Source organism: Lepidochelys kempii, chromosome 1 (assembly GCF_965140265.1).
Source record: "Lepidochelys kempii isolate rLepKem1 chromosome 1, rLepKem1.hap2, whole genome shotgun sequence".
In the NCBI taxonomy this organism is placed as follows: domain Eukaryota; kingdom Metazoa; phylum Chordata; order Testudines; family Cheloniidae; genus Lepidochelys; species Lepidochelys kempii.
Genome location: NC_133256.1, coordinates 256,562,582 through 256,587,973, shown reverse-complemented (window position 1 = coordinate 256,587,973; position 25,392 = coordinate 256,562,582). Strand labels below are relative to the sequence as shown.

Sequence of the window (25,392 nt, the reverse complement as noted above, 5' to 3'; positions counted from 1 at the left end):
TGGGGTACTTGTGTGTTTTGTGTATGGGAGAAAGAACAGCTTTTCTGCAGCTATTGCATATGTGAGGGCTGGGGCTACTTTTCCTGCAACTTTGAATCTGAGAGTAAAGGAAGGGGCTATTTTCTCTACACTTGTTGCCTGTGTTTGTGTATGTCTAAGAGATGGGGCGGCTGGGTCCAATTTCAGTAGTGTTGCAACCGCACAGCTGGAGTGATGCTCTGAACCACTCCGGCAGCAGTGGCTCTGATTTAGTATTGGACCACTTCTTAAAAGTGGTTGGGCCCTGGCCCTGCCCCGGCTCTACCCCGTGGAACTCTGAGCAAATGTAAAAACCTCGCCCCCCAGCCCTCCATAATTAGTGCCACTGGGAGGGATGTGGATAGTTTTGTGTGTGTGTATGTGTGTGCGTGTGAGAGAGAGAGGAAGTGTGTCCTAGTGTATAGAGCACTGGACTGGGAGTCAGGAAATGTGGGTTATATTCCCGGTTCTGTCACTGGCCTAATTGCTTACCTTCGGGGAAGTCACTTTACTTCTCTATGCCTCAGTTTCCCCTAACTGTAAAATGGGGATAATGATACTGACCTCCTTTGCAAAGCACTTTGCGATCTATAGCTGAAAAGAGCTAAGTATTATTATTATAACAGAGGAGAGAGTTTCTCTATAGTTGTTCCCCACACTTGCGTGTGGTGTGTGTGTGTTTGATAGATGGAGTAGTTATACCATCTTATTGTTCTGTTTAGACAGGCCTAGCACAATGGGCTCCGAGTCCATGACTGGGGCGCCTTGGTAATATCACAATACAAATAGTAATAATTAATAATAACATAGCTGTTTCATATGCTTGTGCGGATATGTTTGATCAACAGGGTAGTTTCTCTAGAGTTGCTGCATTTTTGTGTGTGATGTCAGTTGTTTCCCATCAGCTTCTGTGTGTGTGTGTGTGTGAGAGAGAGAGAGACAGAGAGATGAGTAGTTTTCCAGAAGCTGTTGTATGTGTGTTTATATTTGTGCAGAGCTGCTGGTTTCACTCCAGCTGTTCTTTGTGTGCATGTGTGCGTTGGGAGAAGGAGATGTGAGCGGTTTCTCTGCAGCTGCGTTTGAGGGACTTGGACCATTTCCCTTCCATTGTTGCATGTGTGTGTTTGGGCGAAAGACATGAGGAGTTTCTTTGCAGCTGTTGTGTCTGTCTGTGTGTGTTTGTGTCTCAGAGAGTGGCCAGTTTTTCTACAGCTGTGGTGTTTGTGAATGTGAGGAACAGAGCTATCTTCCTTTCTGCTGCTGCATATATCTAGGTGTGGGAGGGCAGGGGGTTGGAGGCAGGCATTATTTTTCTACACCACTTGTGTGTGTCTGTTTCTGTGAGGGATACGATGATTTCCCTGTAGCTGTTGTGCTTGTGTGTATGGGGAACGATAGTGTCTCAGCAGCTATGTAGCTGCATGCCCAGCAGCTGTTGCATGTGTGGGATCGTGTGAGGGGAGGGGTGTAGTGCCCAGCAGCTGGTGCATGTGTGCGATCGCGTGAGGGGAGGGGGTCGTTCCCAGCAGCTGTTGCATGTGTGCGATCGCGTGAGGGGAGGGGTGTAGTGCCCAGCAGCTGTTGCATGTGTGCGATCGTGTGAGGGGAGGGGTGCAGTGCCCAGCAGCTGTTGCATGTGTGCGATCGCGTGAGGGGAGGGGGTAGTCTCCCAGCAGCTGGTGCATGTGTGTGTTTTAACATATCTAACGGAGGCCCACCCCCTTACCTGTGTGCACCGGAGCTGTGGCTGGGCAAGGCGGTGCAGCCTGGGCGCTAGCTCCAGGGGAGACAGACCTTCGCTTGTCACAGCCTGCCCGGCTGGGAGCAGCAGCCTCGCCTCGCCCCAGAGCCCGGGCCGAAGTCATCACTGGCGGTTTAAATGCCACCACGGCCCCTTCTGCCTGGTGCTCCCCGTGATGCAGCTGCAGCGGCGGCCAATCCCCCGCCTGTCTCCGCCCGCCCCGGCTTCAGCCTCCGTCTCCGCCCGGCCGGGGGGTCGTGAGCCCGGCCGCTGGGCCTCGGGGCAATGAAGCAGCTGGGGGAGAGGGGAACCCACCGTGCAAAGGGGTGAGGCCGGGGGAGGGGGCCCCCCCGCGCGCGCACACACACACACACACACAGGCGCGCGCGCGGCGGGAGCGCCAGCCCTTGCAGGAGCGATCCTCGGAGCCAGGAGGGGTCTGAGAGTCTCCCCGCGGGAGCGGCAGGTACGTGTCTCGCTCGGCGGCGGCTGTGCATGCACCGTGGGGCTGGCTCCCCGGCTCTTCGTGTCGCCCCGTGTCTCCCAGCCAGGTTAGGGCGAGAAGGATCAAACCCGCCTCTGCATCTCTCCCTCCCCCTTCCGATCTCTCTTCGAAGCTGTCACTGCTTTGGGGCCGGGGGGGGGGGGGGGGAAGGCAGGTGAAGGAAGAGCAGCGGCTCCGAGGGGCTGGCCGGCCAGATGAAGCACACGTGAAGAGGAGAGGGAGGGAGCCGTGCGTTGCACGCCCGTGGTCTCTCTGTGTGCCTGGGGATCGTGAATAGCTGCCGAGTCGGCGGCGTGCAGCTGGGGTCGGCTGGATTTCCCCATTGCAACCCCTGCGGGAGCAAGAGGGGTAGGTTTTAATTTTTTGCTGGCAACTATAGGGGCAAGAGAGAGATTGTGTAGTCCCCCACCCACCCCCACACACACCTTTTTCTCCAGCCTCTGTGGCTTTGCAAACTTTGGCGGGGATTCTTTGCAGAGGCAGGGGTGCGTGGGTGGCGGGGGTATGTTTTGGGTGGGTGGGGAAAGTCAGCCCCCGGCTGCTGTGCCTGGCTCCCCCGTGCTCTGCTGGCAGGCTCCACTGGCTGCAGGAGGCTCCCCGGGAACGTGTGGTGTGTGCCTGCAGCTGGCCAGCGCCACAGGGGCCAGCCCAGAGAGCCGGGTGCCTGTGTGTGTGTGTGCTGGGAGCAGGGTGCCCGCGCGCCGGTTTATTGCACCCGAGAAAGTGTGCCCACATTTGTATGTGTCAGCAGCCCCCTGCTTTGGACCATGGGGTGAGGGGAGGAGAATCTGAACAAGAGGGACCAGACGCATCCCATTGTCATCCCAGGACAGACCGTGGAGCTGGCCGGAGAGCAGCCGGTGCTGCAGTAGCCGGCACGCTCGGGAGGAGCTGTCTGCGCGTCTGCTCCTGTGTGCGCGTGGGGCCGCTGGCCGCCGTGCACATGTGTGTCAGCATGCATGCAGGCATGGGCGCCCCGGGACGTGCATGCGTCCTCCCGTGGGGGCACGTGTGAGTGCCCACGGGTGCCAGGCTGCTGCAGGTCGGAGAGAGTGCCCAGCACATGCATGCACGTGTGGCTGGGCCTTGGAAGCGCTGCGTGGTTCAATTTTCACCCCTTCCCCCGCGAGGCCGGGGGGCTGAGCGGGGCTCTGGGCCGGTCGCTCTGGGAGGTGGGCGGCCGGGCCCATGCCCGGGGGGAGCTGGCCTGCGCCGCGCTGTGTCACGCCCGGGGCAGGGGTGGGATCGCTGGGGAGCGGGGCCCCAAGCGCCTGGGCCTGATGCGGCCACCGCGGCGCTCTGCGCTGAGCAGCCCCCGCCGGTGTGGGTCCGGGGGAGGTGCAGCCTGCCGGCAGCGCTAACGCAACAGCCCGGGAAAGCTTCGTTTGCATGGAACATGCATTATTAATCTATTTAAATACCGCCGCCCCCCGCCTCCCTTCGCCGCCCCCTCCCTGTTTGCGCCGCAGGAAGGCACAGGCGAGGAGATGTCAGGGGCCGCGGTGCGGGAGGAGAGGGAGGGGCGAGCCCCGCATCAAACAGATTGCCCCCTATATGCCCCCTCCACATGCAAGGCAGCAGCTCCACAAGGGTGCAAACCTGGGGACTGGCAGCCCTGGCCAACAGCTAAGGCACTATAGGCAGGGCTGTGTCTGTGGCCCTCACCCCCTGGTGATGAGCCTGGGTGGGTGAGAAGACCTCTCCAGGCACTGGGGGCATGGGATCTACCTGCCAAAGAGCAGGGCTGGTTCTGGGTGGGTTATTGGGTTCAGCTTGTGTCATACAGAGTGGATTGCAGGATGGGATTAAAACAAGAAGACTGTTAATTTCACATAGGTAAACTGATCAGATGAGGGTAGAAATGAGAGGGGTGAAAAGTGGCTTAAATTCCTCTCTCCCGCTTGGCATTTCCCCATGAATGGATGCACCCCGGAGCATGCCATGGGAGATCTTAGAGGCCATGCCAAAGCCAGTTCAGGCAGGCGAGATCTTAGCAGTCTCATCAAAACTAGTTTAGGCTCAGTCAGAAGACCTTAATGGCCATATCAGAGCCATTTCAGCCATTAAAAATCGTAGCAGCTGCATGGAGGCCTGTTTAGATCCTCGAAAGCTCCAGTAGATCCTAGCAGCTGGGTCAGAGCCAGTTTAACTCAGAAGAGCACTTCACACCATCATCTGACAAAAGACACACCTGAGCAATGCCTCACTTTAACAAGAACCTGGCCCATTGTAGACCATGTGGCCGTGTGGGGTCGAGGTGGTACAGCCATCGCATATAGAGAGGTGTTGGTGCCATTTGTCCAGGGAGCAGTCCCCATTGCATTGAGTGTGGATGGTTTTGTTTCCTTTTTCAAAAGAACAGAAGCGCTGGCCAGGATGACAGGATGTCCCTGGTGCTGGCAGAAAACCAGGGAGTGCTATCCCCTGGACATATCCTTCAGTTTCTGCAGCTGGGGTAAAATCTCCTGGGCCAGCCCCAGCCAGGGTCACCACCGTTTTGAAATTCTCTGGATGGTCATGGTCTTCTTGGCTTTGGCCTGCATTCTTACAGGCAGTCAGGGAATCTCAGTTTCACATGAGGCTTTGCAACTAAGTCACATAGCCTCAATCGGTGATGATGTTGAGTCAGGTCATAAAGACAGGAATTCTAGCACCACATGGAATGTTGGGGTGTCAAGGGACAAAATATTCTGGACAGCACATTTCTAGAAAGAAGGTGTTTATAGAATGGCTTGTGTTGGGCTGAAAGGCAAGAGTTCAGAGGTGGGGGACCAGGTTGAAGGTCAGTGACTCTCCTCTCTCCAGAGGTGATCTGGTGGGAGAGCTTTCCTACCGACATGAAAGAGGATTAATGTTGTACATAATAACAAAAAAGAGCCAGGTATGCTACTTTGGCATTGGTGTCACAGGAATGACATCAACGGTAGGATAGCCAGTTGGGAGCTTCAGGCGGATGGTCTTGTGGTTATGGGCATTGCACTAGGTTTCAGAAGACCTGGGCTTAATTCTCACCTCTACCACATACTCCTTAGGTGATGTCAGGCGTGTCACTTACAGTAGAGCCTCAGAGTTACGAACATGTCAGGAATGGAAGTTGTTGATAACTCCGAATTGTTCATAACTCAGAACAAAACGTTATGGTTGTTCTTTCAAAAGTTTACAACTGAACATTGACTTAATACAGCTTTGAAACTTTACTATGCAGAAGAAAAATGCTGCTTTTAGCCATCTTAAAATGAAACAAACACATAAATAGTTTCCCTACCTTGTCAAATCTTTTTTAAAAACTTTCTCTTTATTTTGTTGGTAGTTTATGGTTTAAAACACTTTTGTACTGTATTTGTGGTGGGATTTTTTTTTGGTCTCTGCTGCCTGATTGCATACTTCCAGTTAGTTCCAAATGAGGCATGTGGTTGATTGGTCACTTCGTAACTCTGGTGTTTGTAACTTTGAGGTTCTACAGTAATTTATCTGTGCCTTGGTTCCTCATTTATAAGATGAAAATTAACATACTTACCTACCTCATGAGTCATGGGGGTTTGGAAGATGCCCACGTACTACAGTGAGGAGAACTATAAAAATACATAAGAGATGGAATCCATAAAATAATTTTCTAATACTGAGGAGACTGGCTTTATGTGCTCCACACATGCCAGTCAACAGAAACTCAAAGACAGTGAGATCTCTGCCTGGCTGATGTATGGAGGAGGGATGGGACTTGGGCCCAAGGTATTTTAGGGGGAAACAAGGTGATCAACCATTAGTCTGGTGTTAATGATCTTAGGGTTTACACTGGGGTCATCAATACTCACAAAGATAATTAATACTACAGGTGGCCCTGGGTTGGGAAGGTAATGTTGCTAAATAGCACTCTAAATGTGGAATGGTATCCGATACCATGGTGATGAATATGGTATGAAAACCCAGATCTATCTATCTAGCCATACCTTGCATAATCTAATATGTTGGAAACTGAGTCCAAAGACCCCTCCGTCCCAGTCTCCAGCTAGTGATGGGGGATGCATCTCCTATTACTGGGCTCTGCCTCAGGCCCAGTGAGTCTTGTCCAACCATGCTGAAATCTGAAGAATCTCAGGCATTCTGAGAACTTAGTCAGGAAGAAGCTTTGTTGAACCTATAGAAAAGCACAAGGTTACCAGGGTTGGGAAGAACAATTTTGAGGTCAGTGTTCTCATAGGAGAGATTTTATCCAGAGGGGCATGGATGGGTTCATCTTAGTAGAGCACTCGGTGAGTTTTGGCTTAAAGTGTCTATATAAATGCAAGTTGCCGTTATCGGCATTGTTGTGTCTGTGCTGGTGGGTACCAATGTAGAGGAGGAGCAGTGACTATTCACTGCACATACGTATATTGGCTTGTTCTCTGGCACGTGTGTGGGTGTTTGGTTTTGGTGGGTGGCCTGTCTTGTGGGTGAGGTGTGGGGGCTGGGAGTAAGAATACCTGGGTCCTATTCCTGGCTTTGCCCCTGCTGTCCTATGTGAGCTTTGGCAAGTCACATGATTGCTCTGTGCCTCAGTTTCCATAGCTGAAATATGGGCCTAACACTCACAAATTGTACTTCATTAATGACTATTGGTACAAGCTAATGTTTGTGACGTGCTTTGAGATCATTGGATGGACGATGCTCTAGACATTCAAACTCTTACCCTGATTGTGTCCACTTGGCTATTTGGGATATGTCAGGGCTCACATCAGTTCTTTCTGTGGCTTGTGTGCTGGGACTGTGTTAGAGTTGTTGGGGTATCTGAGGTCCTCTCTCCTGGATGAACTAAGTGAGCTAGTTGTTGGGGGGAGGGATAGCTCAGTGGTTTGAGCATTGGCCTGCTAAACCCAGGGTTGTGAGCTACTCTTTGTACTGGCACGTGTGTATGAACCACTGCCCCCTCCTAGACTTGATCAGTCTTGCCCAGGTATATATCAACTCCCTTTCCTGTCAGAGCTCCTGTTCTGCTTCTTTAACTCCATGGGCAGAGAGTTTGTGCTTCAAAAGATAAAGCTCTTGAATTCTATTCCCTGGTGCCAGCTGTATGTAATGAGCTAGCTCTCATGGTGTCTGTATATGACAACATCCAGAGACGACATGCCCTGGAGCGAGTGGCTAATAGTTCCTCTCTGCACTGCTCTAGTGAGACCCGCCTAGAAAACAGCGCTCAGTCCTGGGTGCCTCGCTAGCAGAAGGATGTTGACAAAGTGGAGTGAATTCAGAGAAGAGCCACAAAAATGTTTAAGGGGCTGGAGGGACTGATTTATGAGTTAAGATTAAATGCACTAAATATGTAGAGCTTGGTTAAACGATGACACGATAACAGTCTGCACACAGTGAAGAGGTGGAAACACCAAGGAGGGAGAGGAATTATTTAAGGTGGCGCAAGATGGTGTAAATTGGAGTAATGGAATGAAACTGAGCAAAGGGGAAAAATTTCAGCTGGCTGTCAGGAAACACTTCCTGCCGGGAGGCTCGGTTAGGCTACAGAAGGGTCTCCCAGGGGGCGCGTTGGAGACGTGATCGCTTGGGGCAATTAAAGATAGGCAGGTGAAAAATACTGCGGGGAACAGTCCTGCCTTGGTGTAGAGTCAGGAGGATGTGACTTAAGAGGCCTTTTCCGTCTCTAATTTCTGCATAATCTTGTGCTTCGGCTGACTGCGTTTTTCATTTTATTGCTTTTCTGTCTTGCTGCTGGGGAAAACTGCAGACATGGTTGAAAAAGCCAAGGGAGCCCAGAGGAGAGGGAATCTGCCCCATTGTAGACTGAGCTTGCAAGGGGGAGTAAGGCCCCCACTCCCAAGTGTTCTAGAGACATGGTATAGGAAGTGGCCTTGGGGGTGGGTCTGTGATCAGATGGGAACTGTGTCAAAAAAAAAACTTGCTCGAATAATCTAGGTTTGAAGGACCATTTCAGGGGGATCAGCCCCCCTCCCTGTCACAGACAGTCCAGCACCAGGGCAGTGGGGCGAGGGGGCTTGGCTCTGCCCCACTCACAGAGAAGTCCAGCACCAGGACAGCGGGGTCAAGGGGATCAGCCCCCAGTCACAGAGTAGGACAATGGGGTCAGATAAAAGGATTAGCTGTGAGATGCTAATAGTGTAGCAGTGGGATAGAAGTCCAGGAAGGTTGAAGGGACTTCAGAGGGATTAGCTCTGTCACAGACAATCTAGCAAGGGGACAACATGTTCAGTGAGTGGGAACGGGGATTTGAGGGGGATTAAGTTTTAGTCACAGACAGACGGGCACCAGAAGAGTGCCCTTGGGGAGGGGAGGTAAGGTGTCGGGGGAATTAACTCCATACCACAGACATTCTCCCTAAGAGGGTTCCGGAGCAGGGAAGGTGTGACACAGACACCCATTTGTGGGTCAGTACGGTGTGTCAGCAACTCTTGTCAGGCCTGACATACTCCTTACACCTCATACACTGGAGTCAGGCTGATTATTTAAAAGGTAACTTGTAGTATATCGTGTAAAATGTAATAAACACACTGGTCATTAATGTCACTGTGAAATGTTTGTAACTCCTCAGTAGGTGTAATTATGGATTCTCGCTGCTATTCTGTCCTGGAGACTACAAACAGACAAAGGTGACAACACAGGTTTCTTCTGTATAAAGGGCAAAGGAGATATCATGGTAGATGCCCTGTCCAGGAGAGAGGGCCCTGACCTGCTGTGTCTGGGTCAGCCAGTGGCTAACCTGCCTGCAACTTTGTAAGGGGGGAGGTGTGACCCTAAGAGCAGCCCAGTGCCAGAAGGCAAGGGGCTCACTGGTAGCAGGTGATGGGTTTCAGATGGCCTGACCAATTCAGTGTACTCCAACTCACTATGGTTATAGTCTGTATCTAAAGGGTGTCAGGCAGGCTATCATTGGAAAAGTAATAACTCACTGATCATTAATATTTTTGCATGATGTATACATGGGGTGTGTACAAAAAGTTATGAATATGCCCTAGATTTATGTTCTTAAAATGTATTTGGCAAGCAGTGAGTAAGCACATTAGACACACTGATGTGTAGCTGGTTCTCTGACTAGCTGGGACTTCAGGCAAAGACAGTGAAGGTCTATTTTTTACATATTAGGTGAACAAAGCTATCAAGCCAACAAGTCAGGTAGGAGACGACGTGGCATCTGTGTCCCAGTAGGAGAGAGAAACTTGGTCCGGGTTTTACTTTTCAAAGAATACGTTGCAAAGGTTTACTGGTCAGTAAAAACCGGGAGGCTGCATCTCAAGTGATGTTGATTGTGTACAATCTTACTGTGTTATAAAAGTGTATCGAGTGAGGTCTTTTTTGAAAGCTAATATCACGCTGGTGATTAATATAATTGTGAAATGTGTATATTAACGGTATCTGAGGAAATATGGATACTTAATGATATTATGCTTTAAAGTCAGTGACCCAAAGGGAGAAACAGGTCTCTCCCAGACAGGAGGGATTGAATGTCACAGCTATCTACCTGTTTCCAAAGAAATTAAGCAAGGTGTGGCCAAAAACAATGGAAGCCCCATTTACAGAGAATTTAGCAGGGGGGTGGGAAGACCTCAGGAAGGAAGAACAGCATGAAGTCATCCTGAAGCAAAGTCAATGAACTTTGAGAGAGATGCTTTCAAATGTTTACTGGACTATAAAAGGAGGGGCAGAGAACCCCTAGGTGATCCCTCACTAGGCAGACACAAGGGAAGAGAGCTCTTCTTGCAAGCTGAGAAAGATGGGTCCTTCAACCAATGTGGGGGTTGAAGTGTCTGGAAACTGAATATAGGTGAGAAACAGGCTTAGGCAAAGCTCTTTCACCTAGGAAGACAAGGGAAACCAGCCTCTTGTTCTTCTGTGGAAGATCCCAACTGAGGGAAAGTCAGCCATGACTGGGAAGAAGAATGACTGGTGAGAGAAACCATCTTGAACAAAGCCTGTATCTAGCTAGATTAAGTTTTAGACTTTTAGAAGCATTGTTTTGTTTTGTTTTACTTGTAATGCTTTCTGTTGTCATTCGTTATGCATGAACTCAGTTAATCCTCTGCCTATTTTGATAATAATTTTTTTTATTTTTCTTATAAACCAACTCAGTGCTGTGTTTAAAGGGAAGGATGTATTTACCCCAGTTAAGTTAATAAGCTGTGATGTGCTTTTGTGTCTTCAGAAGAACAAAAGAATCATATTATTTCTCTGAACTATCCAGGACAGAGCTGGACATTGTAGAGCACATGGTTTTGGGAAAATTCAGGACTGGTAAGGTGTTGGGGTCACCCTGCAGATAGTAACCTAGGTGGGTAGAGACCAGGGAGGGTGACTGGTTTGTTGCTGGAGTTAGAGCTGCTGGATCAGGGCTGCAGCTATACAGAAACACTCAGGGTGTGACATGCACGTGTGTTGCTAACTGTGAACGTCCCAGGCAGGGAGTTACAGGGTAGGAGGTGACACAACGCCTCTCTGGTCTGGACTGCATCCCGAACTCCATGACAGAAAGTCGTCTTTGATAGCAGTTAGTCCTGAGTCACAGTCCAGCCCCAAGATAGCAGGGAAGGGATGACCCTACTGACACCCACCATGTGAATTGCTTGTCTTGCGCCACCTTGCTGAACTAGCTGGACCCTTTTTTGGCATTTATTGTACACAATCAGTTGATCTGACTTCTTATTCTTTTGGGTTCAACCCCCCTACTCTCCCCTTGGGGTATCTGGAGCCCGACTGTCGCACCTGTCGTTAGCCCTTCCCCAACATGGGCTCATATGGAAGATCTCAAGGCAATTTTGCTTTCCTGGCCCCTTCTGGAATTTGATTCCATTTCGTTGTTAATCTGGTTGTAAAAAACAACTTGTTTCTGCAGTTGCAACTTCCTTCTTTCTTGTTCCATCTGAAATCTGCTATTTCTACTCTTCTCATTGCTCAGTAAAAAAGCACAGCATTGTACAGAGTCTTTCATTCACGCCAGACCCCAATATGCCAGAGTAGAATTAAACAATAAATAATGGCAGAGGGACACAGGCCGGAGAGAGAAGGGGTGTTTGCAGAGGAGATTTGAAATGATATGGCAGTGAGAAATGGGGAACAGGAGATGCAGAGAAGGCTGTCATGCCAACAGTGCTGGGATTGCATGAAAGGACAAAGAGGAGGCTGGTATGATATGAGTGGAAGAAACAGGGAGGGGGCTTTGTGGTCAGTGGAGAGAGTCAAGGTCCAGGAGGTGGGGTGGAGCAAGATCACAGAGGGCTTTACAAAAAAGGAAGTTGCTTGTGTACTGCATTCTGGGATATACGGGGACCCGATGGTGTCTCAGAGTGATGTGTCTGCTCCTTTGCATGGGTGAGATGTCCAGCAGTGTGATTCTGCACATGCAGGAGCCTGGAGAGTGGGACCTGGGGAGGCTGGAGAGAAGAGAGGTCAGAACCAAGGCCCAAGGAGATGAGGACCTGGATGGGAATTTTAAGGCAGTGGTGGACATACAGGCAAGGCTGTGGAAGTGATGCTAGGCAAATCTGCAGACACAGGAAATGGGAACTTCAGGAGGACACTAATTGTTGGAGACAGGAATCAAGGAAGGAGCTAGAGGAGATGGAGCTGTGTTTGAGGAGGCTCCGAGAGGAGCATGTCTGTCTTTGAGACATTGAGCATATGGCCCATCTGTGTTTGCTATTAGCAAATATTTCCAATGGCTGGAGATTGGACACTAGATGGGGAGGGCTCTGAGTTACTATGGAGAATTCTTTCCCAGGTGTCTGTCTGGTGGGTCTTGCCCACATGCTCAGGGTCTAACTGATCACCATATTTGGGGTTAGGAAGGAATTTTCCCCCAGACTCCCGCGGGGATAGGCCTGCAGGCAGAGAGGAACAGGGCAGATTGCTAAGGAGGGACAGAACCTGAACGGGAGGAAACCAGGGCTCTAGAGGAGGTCTGGGGGGAATGGAGTGGTCCATGGCAATGGAGGTGAAGAGGTGGGAAAAAGGAGCGAGCAGCAGCCTACAGAAGGAGGTCAGCTCTAAGGAGGGAAAGTGGTTTTCAAGCCATCCAGATTAAGGGCTGAGGATGCTGCTGCGTGAGGTGGCTGGTGAGAGAACTGCTCTCCCTGGTGCTTTGCTGAGAAAGGGAGAATTAGGGATGGGTTATGGAGACCGTTAGGGTCTAGGGAGGGCTGTGTGAAGAGCTGGGGAAGGGACCAGCTGCAAGCGGGGTACTGAAAGTGGTTGTAATGTAGGGAGGAAGAAGGGGGACTTAATGATGAGAGAGGGAAGGAGGGATGAGGGGTGGTCGAGTGGCCCAAGGTGAGGGAGGAGGGGAAGGAGGAAGTAGCAGAGGTGAGCAGCATGGGGAGATCTATGGCACAGAACAGAGCTGCTCTGTCTGTAGCATCCAGTAATATCACCAGACTACAGAATCACTGCCTTGCAGAGCCTCTGGTTTTTCATTCCCATAATCTCCCCCCTTGTCCTCCTCAGCTATTGCTTCTCTGGCTGCTCCCCTGGCCCTCTGCCCAGTTTTTGGAGGCCCCGTCTGCAGTGTGGCACCCACCAGGATGGCATGCAGCTGTAGTCTACCCACAACCAACTAGGAGAATCTCCTGGGTTGTATCCCATCTCCTCTCCCAGCAGGCTCCCACGCTAAGAGCAGACTGGGGGCTGCTCTGTTCATCATCAGCTCCAGTCTCAGAGACCTCCTGGCTGGGCAGTCTGGGTTAATATTGTGGGTGTTTCCCCTTTCCCAGATCCTCTTTGTAGCTTTCAGGATAAAAGGCAACTTTCCAGGTAGACTCAAGCAAGAGGGAGGGTGGTGGGGACAGTCACGTGCAGCACGTGCTTGCCGTGTAGGTGAGGGGCACAAGGGAAGGAGAGGGAGTTTGGGGTGAAAAACCGGGTCCCTGGAGTTTTCCACATCCCTGCCATTGGTACCATTATGTTTGCTGGAGATACCTCCTGCCCAGCCTCTCCCACCCGTAGGTAGTCCCTGCAATATATTCGCTCCATCTCTGTCCCTCCTTCCCCCCTTCCGTCTCCTACGCCTCCCTCGCTCTCCACTCTTCCTTTCCCTCTCTCTTCTGTGCTCTCTCTCCTCCCTCTGTCTTCTCCACCCCCACTCTCTCACCTAATGCCAGCTGGGCCATGGGTCTCTGTTTGTTTTCCTTAATCCATATTATGGATTATTGACAGACCCCACTGCAATGTTTGAAATCAAAGCCTTTATCTTGAGTTGCGCCAGGTCAGGAAAACATCTTAGGGCAGCAGCAACTTTTTCATCTCTGCCTTAAAGCAACTGAAAAATGGCTCAACAGGATTAGAGAAGAATGATTGCAAGAATGGCTTTGGTGGGGCGGGCTGGCTGGCTGGCCTGAGGGGTGAGTGCTCTGCACTGCCTTGTGGGAGAGCTAGGTCCCTGCTGTGGCTTTGTCAGCCCCGGGACCATCAGGGGCCTGGGAATGCTGCAGGGAGCAGCCCTGGTGCTAAATGTCACTGCCGTGTATGATGGGGACTCTAACCAGCTTCCACCACAGCAAGATACTGATGCTTCAGGGCCTGATCCAAAGCCCATTGGGAACCTTTCTATTCAAGTGAGCGTTGGATCAGGCCCCAAGTCTCCATCTCTGCAGTTATGGGTGCTAGCGGTCAGGGAAAGAGGGATGGGGGCGACTTCAGCCCATTGGGACATGCCTTCCTCCAGAGCATGATGATGATAGATGTGTGACGTGCTAGGGATCCAACGGCGTGCACCCGTGAGTGTGCCAGGCTGCCCCTCTCATGTGCCTTGGCAGCTCCACAAAGTCTCCCCGTGTGTTTCTCGGAGCAGCGACGCTCCGTGGGCGCTGAGGGAGGGGCAAGGCCGTGCTGTGGGGGTGCCAGCAACATGCTCCCAGCACGGCCCTCAGTGCAGACATCCTTGCCATCGCTGGCTCTTCAGTTTTTTTCTCTTCACATTTTGTGAGTGAATTTTTCCTGCCCATGAAAATAAAGGACTGAAATCACTGTCTAGAGGCAGTATAGTGTAGGCAGGCGCTGGGTGAGCTTCCCACCCACAGCTCTGCTGAGGCGCTCCAGTCCAGACCCACTTCGCCCCCTGCTGTGCAAGTCTTCAGCTCCCACCCCCAGCTCTGCCCCCACTGCCAATGCACCTTATTCCTAGCTTTCAGCACCCTCCGCTAGTCCAGCCCAGGGCTCCCCACCCACAGCTCTGGCTGTGCAGGCCTCTCCTGACCTGCAGCCTCCCCTCTCCTATTCCACTGCAGCAGATCTCTCGGCCAGAGCCAGTCAGTCCTGTCTGGCAGTAACAGAGCGGCTTGGTTCTGGCTTGTGGGTTTGAGCGTGCACAAACAGCAGACGAGGCTCAGACCCACTGAACTCCTTTAACTTGTGATCTTAAGCCATGGGCAGAGCCCCAGCCTCTAGCAACCACCCACTGCACTGCCAAGCCTGCCCCCATTACACTATCCCTCTGTACACTAACCTAGCACCCCAGTCCATTCCTTACCTGGTCAAGAAATGCATGTGTGAATTGCATCCCATCTTCCCAGAGATCCCTTGTCTGCCTCCTTTGAGTTCCTTTCCGTGTCAACCCCACATGCTTTGGAGCAGTCACCACTGGTGCCGTGCTGGCCCCCTGAGATCTTTGCTTACTAGCCCTCCTCTCCCACTGAGGGTGAGCTGGAAGACCAGAGGGATTAGTGTGGGCTGAGCACTCTCACTCCCTGAGCGATCTGAGTGCCCCTGAATTACCTATCGTGGTGGAGGTAGAATCCGGTCAGGATAAGCTGCTGTTCTGCTTCCGAGGCCAGTGATCTGGGACTTACCCCCAGGGATGAGGGGCTGGATGTTGGCAGAAAGGAATGACGCTCCCTGGTGCATTGATTTGCCCCTGTGTCCCTTCACTCGTTCTGGCCCAGAGCACCTCCTCCCCTCAGCATGGGTTATCATGGGGGAATCTCACATCACCTCAATCCCAAAGGGCATTTGCATATGCGGCAGGGGGAAGGACGGCCTGTTTATTTTTAACGTTGTGCTTTATCTCTATTAATAATGCCACCTCTGCCTCACATGCTAATTAAGATTCAATAATGTTAATTTAATCAAGAATTCGGGCAGAGACCACACAAGATTGGTTGGATTAAGTTAACTTTATGGGCTATTAATGTGTCTTCTGGAGGGGCACTTCATAGTAATCAGAATCTAGCCAGAATGGCAATCAGACACTTGGTCTCTCTTTCTGCTTAAGGGGGCCCTAGAAATGAAGCAGCAGGTTATGCTGCAAGGCAGGACGATTGAACTGCATTGGCAGGGCTGTGGGGCGTGTGTGTGTCCAGGGCTGGAATAGCTGGGAGGGGAGGGCAGGCTGCAGGTGAGGGTTGAAGCACCTTGGCAGAGTTGTGTGTGGCGCTCAAGATTGGCATGGGGGAAGAGGGGCCACAGATCAGGAGTGAGGTACATCGGCAGAGCCCAAGAGTGGAATAGCAGGTAGCGCTGGGGGCCAGGCTCAGAGGGCACTGGTTGAGCTGTGTCTTTAAATATTAACAGGGAGGTTTTCCTGGCTGGAGCATCACCAGTGAAATGTTCACTAAATTTGCACTGGGGTCAGACTGGGAGAGGGGCTCCTTTTAGCCTCTTCGGCCATGTGGGGACAAGACTGGGAAGAGCTTTCTGAGCCCCATGGAATGGCCTCTGGATGCAGCCCCCCAGGAGCAGTAGAAGAACCCAACCAGGATTTTCCCATAAGGCTTTGTTGAACCAGGTGGGCAACACTGGTGAGAGGGAAGTTTCCAAGGTTGGACTCTCCCACCTGCAAAGGATTAATTGACCCACTGATGGGCAGCGAAGCTTCCTCCAGCTGATGAGGAAGGGTCTTGAGGTTCATACCACATTATCTATGGGGAATCATTTCAGGGGACCTGGGACAAAGTTCTAGGGCATAAGTTTGTTTTAGGGCTGGAGGGAGCTTTGAGGCTTCATCTTCAATTAATGGGGCTATGTGATGATTCAGGATTTTCTCCATGAGGTTTGGTCAAAGGTTTGGGATTGGATTCCAGATGAATGGGGGAAGATTCAGGGCTTGAAGTTCAATTTGAAGGACTTTGGGCGAAGGTTTGGGTCAGGGCTTGAACTATATGCTTGGGTGAGAGTTTGGGACTTGCCTCCAGGTGCATGGGTGGATGTTCGAGGCTCTGCTCAGGGGATTTGAGGGAAGGTTCCCATTTGGGGGTTTGGTTCAGGTGCTACAATTTTGTTTCAGTGGCTCAGTTCAGAGGGTTTGGGTGAAAATCCAGGGTTCAGAGCAAAGACAAAGACTGGGGTGTTGGACAAACATTTGGGGCTCAAGATTTTGGTTCAGGGCACTGAGGTGGTTTGAGTCAGGTAAGGGGCTCAGATCACAGCATTTGGAAGAAGACTCCTGGGCTGCTTGATTCTGAAGTTTGGCCAAGAGATTGTGGGGAAAAGTTCAGGGTTTGATATTGGATAAAGGCTCAGTACCCATGCTGCTCCTGCCCTCCTTCAGATCAGAGGCATTAGGCAAAGGCTCAGGCTTTAGTGCACAGGGGTTAGGTGAAGGTTCAAGGTTGTGGTTGGGTTCAGGGATTTGGGTGAAGGTTCAAGGTTGTGGTTGGGTTCAGGGGTTTGGGTGAAGGTTCAGGCTCATGGTTGGGTTCAGGGGTTTGGGTGAAGTTCATGGCCATGGTTAGGTTCAAGGGGGTTGCATGTTGATGCAGGCATGTGGCTGAAGGTTTATGGTTCAGATCATGTTGGGATGAAGATTTCAGTCAGATCTTCTTTCATCTGGTCTGGTTCGTGGCTCCTGCCTCATCAGTGGGAGTCGTGTGTTCCAGGGGTGGATAGTGCTGGGTAGCCCATGGAGGTCTCTTCCTTGCATCCTCCAGACCAGAATTGTTCTCTAACACAAGCCCCTGTCCTCCAAGCCTGCCTCCGCCCATCCCAGTCCCCTCAGTCTAAGTATAAAGAGCAGGGAACTAGCTTCTGTGTTCCTGTTGGCAGTGTCTGTGTTGTGCTCCCCAGCCAGGGGAGAGTAGGGTTCCAGGCATGTACCAGGGATTGTGGGGATTGGTCTACCTAGCTCTGGGGAATGATTTTTAGGGCTGAGCACGCTGCAGTCACAGAACGAGCGAGTGAGGGAGGGTGAGGAAGGAGAAGCAGAGACTGGGAGGAGAGCCAGACTGTCTGCTTCACCTTAGAAAGGAACACCCTATGAACAACCACACGCACCCACATGCAGTAAAGATACACCCGATCTACATTGTACACAGATACCCTAACAATGTCAGCCATGCAAATGCTATACAAACAGAACATACGCACAAAACCACACACAACAAAAACAAGTTATCCACAAATCCCACAGATGCCAGGCACACAAGTGCTATACATACAGAATGCATTTGCACACATCACACAAACACAAAAGTTACACACAAATCACCTCACTGATACAGGTATTATGCAAACAGAACATGCTGACATGCACACAGAACACCCCCCCAACATACACACAAGTTACACCCACTTCACCATGCTCACACTGGCGCGATGCATACAGAACATATTCACATGCACACAGAACACACCTCTACACGTAGGCACAAATTGCACACCCATCACCACACTTGCACAGGTGCTGTGCATTCAGAATGTATTCACATGTCACACACATGCAGAGGCTACACACATGCAGAAAACGTTCACAGAGGCACACGCCGCACACCAGTTATCCACAGCGATTCTACACAAATGCTCAGGCATAACATTGTTGGTACATGTGCATGTGTGTGCATGGGCATGTCAGACACCACACCTACATACATACATACACAGAAGACAGCATACATCACTCGCAGCCCCACAAACACACCATTCAGACATACATGCGCCCTCTCTCATTCTTTGTTTAACAAGCTAAGGTGATTTTGCCATGTCATAAAGCCCAACAGCGGATGGTGAGAAGGGCAGGTTTAGGGTGACAGCTCCCAGCTCCATTGGCAACTCTTGTCAGTGCTTAGCTCAGAGCTGAAGATCCACCTTGCCGCCTGCATGAGAGAGGCCTTCCCCCTGCTACTGCAAGAAACACAGACTACAGAGCCCTTTTAAAGTGCCCTTCCTACAGCGCTTTCACTGGAATAGCTGTCAGCTCTGTGTGGCTGTAATGGGGGTCAGCAACAGCCACCAGTGTGGGTAGCATGTGTCGGCTTTGTTCCGGTATCACGGGCGTGCCATCCCCTGCTCCGATGTACTGTCTCTCCTCTCCCCTTGCAGCCTGCATTATTTATCACCTGTAATGCAAAAGAAATGTTAGCGGAGAACGTGAGGCGGGGAAGGCACACAGGTGCAATCGGGGAGGAAAGGATACTCACCGCAAGCCAGGTCCTTAGGACCGTGGGTCCCCTACAGGTCAGAGGGCGAGGAGAGGGTTCCTCCAGAGAGCTGGCATCACACAGGGAGGGAGATTTAGTTTTGGTACTGCTGGGGGGGGTGGAAATGTGGGGGTCCCCAGCCCTCTCTCTATGCTCTTTTGTGGGGCTGCGTAAGCAGGATCAGAACCTGTGTTTGTGTTTGGTGTGTGTGTAGGAGGGGGAAGGGAGGAGTGTGTGAGCTAAGGAGTGGGGGTGTGTGTGTGTGTGAGTGTGGTGCAGGGGTGTTTGTGTTGGCTAGGCAGTTTTGTGGGGGAGAGTGTTTGTGTGTCTCAGTAGCTGTGTTGATGATTGTGTGTGTCGGTTGTGTCTGTACTTACCTTATCAGAGCAGACACACACACACACACACACACACACAGAGACAGGACCGTATCTTGGTGGCCTTCCTCCATTTTTCCTGAGCTATCGCTCAGGGAAATCACTCACTGATGTCACTGGGAAGTCCACCTTGATAGGGAGTCGTTGAAACTAGGGCAGGCTTGTGTCCTGCAAAGGCCTGTGCTCTCCTAGTCCAGGGACTCCTCCTCCGGTCTGTGGAGCTGAAGTTGGGGGAGGGCAGGATCTGCCCCTCGCCCACACCAGCAGACAGGGTCTGGTGTAGGCCACACTTCACCTTTCCAAAGGGTGGCACAGCGTGTGCTGTAGTGAGTGCCTGGGGCCTTTCCCGTGCCTGAGCCAGCACAAGCCCCCCAGGAACTGCTGGGTGGGGAGGGGAGCTGCACCTGTGGCCTCCCCCACATTGACTGCCAGGAGTTGAAGAGGTGGCCCATTGCCTTCAATGAGGGCTTTGCGTGCGCAAAGGCTTCAGGATTCGTCTGCTCTGCCTGTGCCTCCTCCCACAAAAACCCAGGTGCACACAGGGCAGGCAGGTGTGATAACCCTGACCTCATCCCCTGCTGACACCGGGGCTGCGCTGGGCTCCCTGCTCACACCTACACACACTGCGCATTGCGTTTCTGCTCATACAGACGCATACTGTACAGGTACCGGGACACACACATCTCCCAGACGGACACAAGCCCATTCACATCCACACCATCCACACAGACACAAACTCATGCACAGCCGGCCACATACCCGAACCCGTACGCTGTACGTGCTCCTTCACCCTCCCCCCATGAACCAATCCACGCACATTCATTCACATCTACACCCAGCCTGACACCCCCGTACATCATCTGTGCACATTCACATGCGCGCACGCAGACAGGTATTCTCCTCTCTAACGAGGCACAGACACACTCGCTTGACCTTACACGGGGCCCCGCTCACCCGCAGTCATGAACTCTGAACCTCACGCAGTGGCATTACCATGCCTGTTAGCAAGCCTTACAGAACTCTATTCTTGATGTCCCTGGCATCCAGCCTGCCTACATCTCTCTGCCACCCTGTCCCACCCGTTCCCTTGTCTCCCTGTCCCTACTCGGACCTAGAAGAAAACTGTCACTTTCCCCTCCATCCCCCCACCTTCCATTAGGGTTCATGCATTACTTCACTGTGTTTAGACTTTGCAGTCACGTCCCCTGATGCCGCTATTAGCCAATTTCACAGCACTCTGGGCTGGTGGGACCTCACACTCTTCTATGCATGCAAATTATACCCATCCGATGCCAATGGAAAAGAGGAAGGAAGAAGGAGGGAGGGAGGAGTGTGAATGTATGTAGGATGCTTTTCCTCTAGATGCTCAGTCACTAAGCTGCAATGTTTATTGGTGAACAGAGAGATGGACAGCGCTGGAAGACTGGAGAAATGGACCGAACCAGAATAAAAGGATAAAAGAGGGGGACAGTCAAAGCTGACTAGATGCAATTGTGTGTGTGTGTGTGTGAGAGAGAGAGAGAGAGTGAGTGTGTGCAGTGCACAGGTGTACAGAGCAATACACTGATTTCCAAATGAAGTTCCTGTTTACCAGCTATTTGGAGAATGTCACTTTTTTGCATGCACTGGGATGTGTTGGTGTTATGTGTGTAGTCTTTGTTTGTCTCCTGGTGTATGTTTGGTGGTGGTGTCTGATGACAAATATTTGTGCAGGTGTGTTCATGTGTATTTGTGCTTGTGTGGTGGTGTATGTTTGTGGTGTGGTGTTTGGTGTGTATTTTTGGTGTAAGTTTGTATGTTATGTGTGGTTTGTATTTATAGTATATTTGTGAGATATTCATGTCTGAATGATGGTGTTTGTACATGTATCCATATCTCTGTGTATGAATGTTTGTTTGTTTAATGGAGTGTGTTTGTGTGGTGTTGTATGTGTTCAAGTGGTCGGTGTGTGTTGTGTAATGGTGCATGTTTGTGTGGTGGTGTGTTTGTGTTTGGCATGTATTTGTGTTTGTGTGATGGTGTATGTTATGTATAGAATGCATGAGCATTTGTGTGACGAGTATCTGAAAGACAGCATATGTTTGGCTGTGTGTACGTGTGTGTGTGTGTTGTGGTGGGGTGGGCATGTTGTGTATGATTGAGAGAAATGGTGAGCCTCTCATTCGGTGGTGGAGGTTTGGGTTTGTATGTTTGTGTATGAACAGGTTGGTGTGTGAGGCTGTGGAGGGGGCTGCGTATGTCTAGGGGTGGAGTATATGTATGAGTAGGTTGGTATATGGGGTATGTGTAGGGCGGTGTGTGAGTTTGTGTGTGTGTGTGTGTGTAAATGTGGGTGTCAGTAAATTCATGTGTGAGGCTGTGGGGGTGTATGTGTATGGGGCTGGTGTGTGTGTATCTGTAAATTGGTGACACTGCAGGGGGTTGTATGTGTATGGGGCTGAGGGGGTGTGTGTGTATCAGTATGTTGGTGTATGAGGCTGTGTATGTGGGCGGTGTATGTATATGGTGTGTGTGTATCAGCAAGTTGGTGTGTGAGGCTGCATGTATGGAGTGTGTGTAGGGTGGTGTGCGTGTGCACAGTAAGTTGGTGTGTGGGGTTTGTGCGTGCAGTGTGTTTGTGGGATTACAAGCGTGCCGGTGTGTATGGAGATATAGTTATACTTTGCCCCTGTGGGGATCAGTTAGACAGCAGACCCTCCCTGTTCCCACACTGCCAGGTGCTGGCTCACTCCTATCACTGGTGGGACTGCTCAGGCCTTAGGGTAGAGGCCACGTTCCCCTCCATGCTTCAAGGCTCTTTCCCTCAGACCGTCTGTCTGCCCCTCTGTCTGTGTCCGCTTGTCTCTTCCCATGAGCACTGACATGCCCCTGCTAGGTTACACCCTGCACTGCCTGTGGACTCAGCAGCTGTGCATCTCACTCCTTCTGTCTCCGTCTTATGCGCGCACCCGCACACACTCTCTCTCTCTGGATATTCATCTGTGGTATATTCGGTTGCCATTGGAAACCTAAGAAAGAAGTGTATATCCCTTCCAAGTCTTAAGCTGTTTTTTCCCCTCCCCGTTCCTTGCAAAAGGCGAAGACTTTTGCAATGAAACGGTGGCAGCTTTGGTCCATCAAAGAGCTGGAACAATGAGTCACTGCCTGCTCTTCTGTGTGATTGAAAGAGTCCGTTATATAGCTCTGAGGGGCGTGAGGGGGCGCGGATTTACCTGTCCCTATTTCCATGTACCCCGGCATTCAAAGCACGGCATCCCGAGGTAAGAAAACCTAATTGTGTGTGTGTGTGTGTCGCTCTCTGTGTCACTCGGTCCCCAGAGGTGGGGGTGTGAAGGCTGAGTTTCTGCAACATTGTTGATTGAATCTATGCTTAAACTGTTACCCATGGTTAGGGGCTGATGCCACCCCCTGATCTCAGCGATGCATGCATGGCACGGGAGGGTCTTTTGCAAATCTGTAGGAGGAAGCGGTGCAGGTTTGCTGTATGTAATCCGGAGCTTTCTGTCTCTCCCCTCCTCCCCACATATGCCTCTCTCTCTCTTCCTCTGTCTCCTCCCTGCTCCCCTCTCCCCCACATTTCTCGGTGGAAGGGACAGAGATTTTTACGTTGCTCAGCAAAGAGGTAGGGTGCAGTCTATGGTGCAGCCACCCGCTGTCCCTGTGCACTCTCGCATGATGTTGGGGTGCATTTGGCTCCTGGAGATGCATCTCACAGCAGCGTACTGAGGGGTGTTGTACTGCAGGAGGCGCTGTTCCAGCATGGCATTGGGTGGTGGGAGAGAGAGGGCTTTGGAGGCCACTGTCCATCTAAAACTCCAATGTTCTCTTGCTCTCCATACCCCAGCATGGCGTTAGGGCTCACTTACAGGTGGAGGCGCTGTCCTCCCTCATGTCTGGGCGCTCCATCTCTTTGAACACCAGATTGGTCCTGGGAGGCCTCCTGGAGCTGGGGATAGAGCGCAGGAGTCCTGACTCTGAGCCCCGCCTGCTTTAACCCATTAGACCTTACTCCCTTCTCAGTGCTAGGGCTGGCTCAGACCTGGCTCCGAGCCCCGCCCCCCACTTTACCTCCGCTTGGGCACATTCCCTCGCTGAGCAGCCCAGTATAGCTTTTGCAGGTGGTGTGGTGCTGACGGTGCGGTCTGTTAGTGCTCCTTCTCCCAGCGTTAGGACCACGCTCCTTCTCCCAGCACCCCAGCACAGGGATGAGGGGTGCTGTGCTGTGCTTCATATCTGGACATGCTCCAGTGCCCCAGCACAGAATGGGGAGCGGCACTGTGCTGCTGCAGGGGCTGACTTTCATTACCAGACCCGGACCTGTTCCCCTGGAGCAATGGGGAGTCATGCCCTCGTGAGCTGGATGGGCTCCATCTCCCCAGGCAGATGCCAGGGGCTGCTGTGTTGCTGGGAGATCCGTCCTTCGTATCCCATCCCACGGCCCATCCTGCTCGGAGTTGTGGGACCCAGAGATACTAGTGACACTGTTTCCAGCTTGGCAATGGGCTGCGCCATGCTGAGGGAGTTGTTGTCCCTCGCGTGGCACTGCGCTAGGAAGGGGGTGTTGAGTTGTCTTTCATGGCTTCCGACTCCCAGCAGGCTCTTGCAGAATGCGGGGGAGCTGGGATAGAATAGAATAGGAGCAGGGAGCGTTGTGGTGCTGAAAGTGCTGTTCCTACTCTGGTGGTAGGAAGCACTGTCCCCGTGGCGCTAGGGGGCGCCCTGTGGCTGAGTGAAGGGACTGTCCCCGTGGCACTAGGGGGCGCCCTGCGGCTGAGTGAAGGGACTGTCCCCGTGGCGCTAGGGGGCGCCCTGCGGCTGAATGAAGGGACTATCCCTTGTGGCGCTAGGGGGCGCCCTGCGGCTGAGTGAAGGGACTGTCCCCGTGGCGCTAGGGGGCGCCCTGCGGCTGAGTGAAGGGACTGTCCCCGTGGCGCTAGGGGGCGCCCTGTGGCTGAGTGAAGGGACTGTCCCCGTGGCGCTAGGGGGCGCCCTGCGGCTGAGTGAAGGGACTATCCCTTGTGGCGCTATGGTCCCAGCTGGATTAGAGCAATGTGCTGCTGGAGGTGGTATCCCCAGCATGGCACTAGGGGGCACTGTGCTGCATGATAGACTGTCCATATCTTAAACCCATTTCATCTCCCAGCTGCTGGTGGATGAGCCTTTAGTTATGGTTCACTATATTTCCTCTGTGTATGTGTGTGGGTTTACGTGCTACATGAGTCCAGTCCCTTTCTACACTCCTCTTATCATAGACAGCCTCTCAGCTCTCCAAACCCAACCCCACCCTAGCTACACAGCGCTCAGCCTTCAAAGTGTATTTGATGGGTATGTTCTCCTTCCATATATCATGAGCACCTTCCCCTCTGGCTTTTCTCTTCAGTAGATCCTATCCCCATCAGCATTTACCTTCCCTGCGTCAAGCCCCCTTGGTTTATGTGGAATGGGAGGGGCTTTCATTAATGCATGGGATGTCTGTGAATTTTCTCGCAGGCAGACAATATTTCCAGGCGATCTTTCCCCCAGATCCTTCTGGTTCGCACTTTTGTAGAGGGTGGTGACTCTATTGCTGATATGTTGTTCTCTGTCTGGGGTGTGAGCGGGCCTTTGGGGTGGGACGTAGGCGTGAGCAGAGAGCTCTCTGCTATGGATGTCATTTCTTTTGGACACAAAAAGCCAGCTCCCTGTGAGGTGGAAAATCAGAAGCCATTCAGTGCTGGTCAAATGACCCAGCCTCCTGGGGCGCTGTTTTGGCAGTGACTCAGCGAGAAGAGCGCCTCATCCTGAGTCATGCAGACCTCTGCCTGTAGCACCACCCACCGCAGGGCTCAACTGCCTCCTGCTGGGCTGTGGACACCACCTTCAGTAGCTCTGCCTCCTCCAGCACCAGGCTGGGGTATTGGGGTCAGCGCTGAGCGGGGGGCAGTTTCCCCTGCCTTTCTGCGAGCTCAGCTTCGCTGTGTTGGAAACGGAGCAAAACATGTGCATTGAAGGGTTAAACGCTGAACAGCTGTATTTAAGCTAGCAGGTTACTTCTGGTGCATGGGAGGCAAGTGGGAAATTGGGAGGTAGAAGGGCTGGAACACACAGGCCCTGGGAATTGTGGGATAACATTGGTGGACTGTCCAAACTTGAGCCTGGCATCACATGCTTTAGCTACGTCCCAAAAGTGGGCAGGCTGAGACATTCACTGTAGAGGAACATGGGCTCGCGCTATGCCCAGCTGAGTCAGGAAGCCCGTGTTCTGGGGGCACACGTCCCAAGGCTTTATGTGTGGATGGTAGGGGCATCTTGGCTTAAACCTGTATCAGAGCCCACGTCAGACCTTCACCTTAGAGAGAAGAGCATCTCCTGCTGGATTACAGAAATACCTCCTCCTGGGCTTTCCCCAAAGGGCTGGTCAGCGAGAGAGAGTCG

At 52.0% G+C, this 25,392-nt stretch overlaps 1 protein-coding gene across 4 annotated transcripts in view; it reads left to right on the top strand.

Annotated features, from left to right (window-relative positions):
• The first annotated feature begins 2,136 nt into the window (after positions 1–2,136).
• The window catches only part of ELFN2 (extracellular leucine rich repeat and fibronectin type III domain containing 2), a 60,764-nt gene continuing 37,508 nt past the window's right edge, over positions 2,137–25,392 (top strand). For 2 of the 4 annotated variants that reach the window (XM_073330311.1, XM_073330283.1), the window contains exon 1: positions 2,137–2,225. The gene's annotated coding sequence lies outside the window, so the exon portion shown is untranslated. Of the gene's footprint in view, positions 2,226–2,572; positions 2,613–22,056; positions 22,239–25,392 lie in introns of those variants that run through there. The other 2 variants (XM_073330321.1, XM_073330292.1) reach the window with 2 other exon arrangements.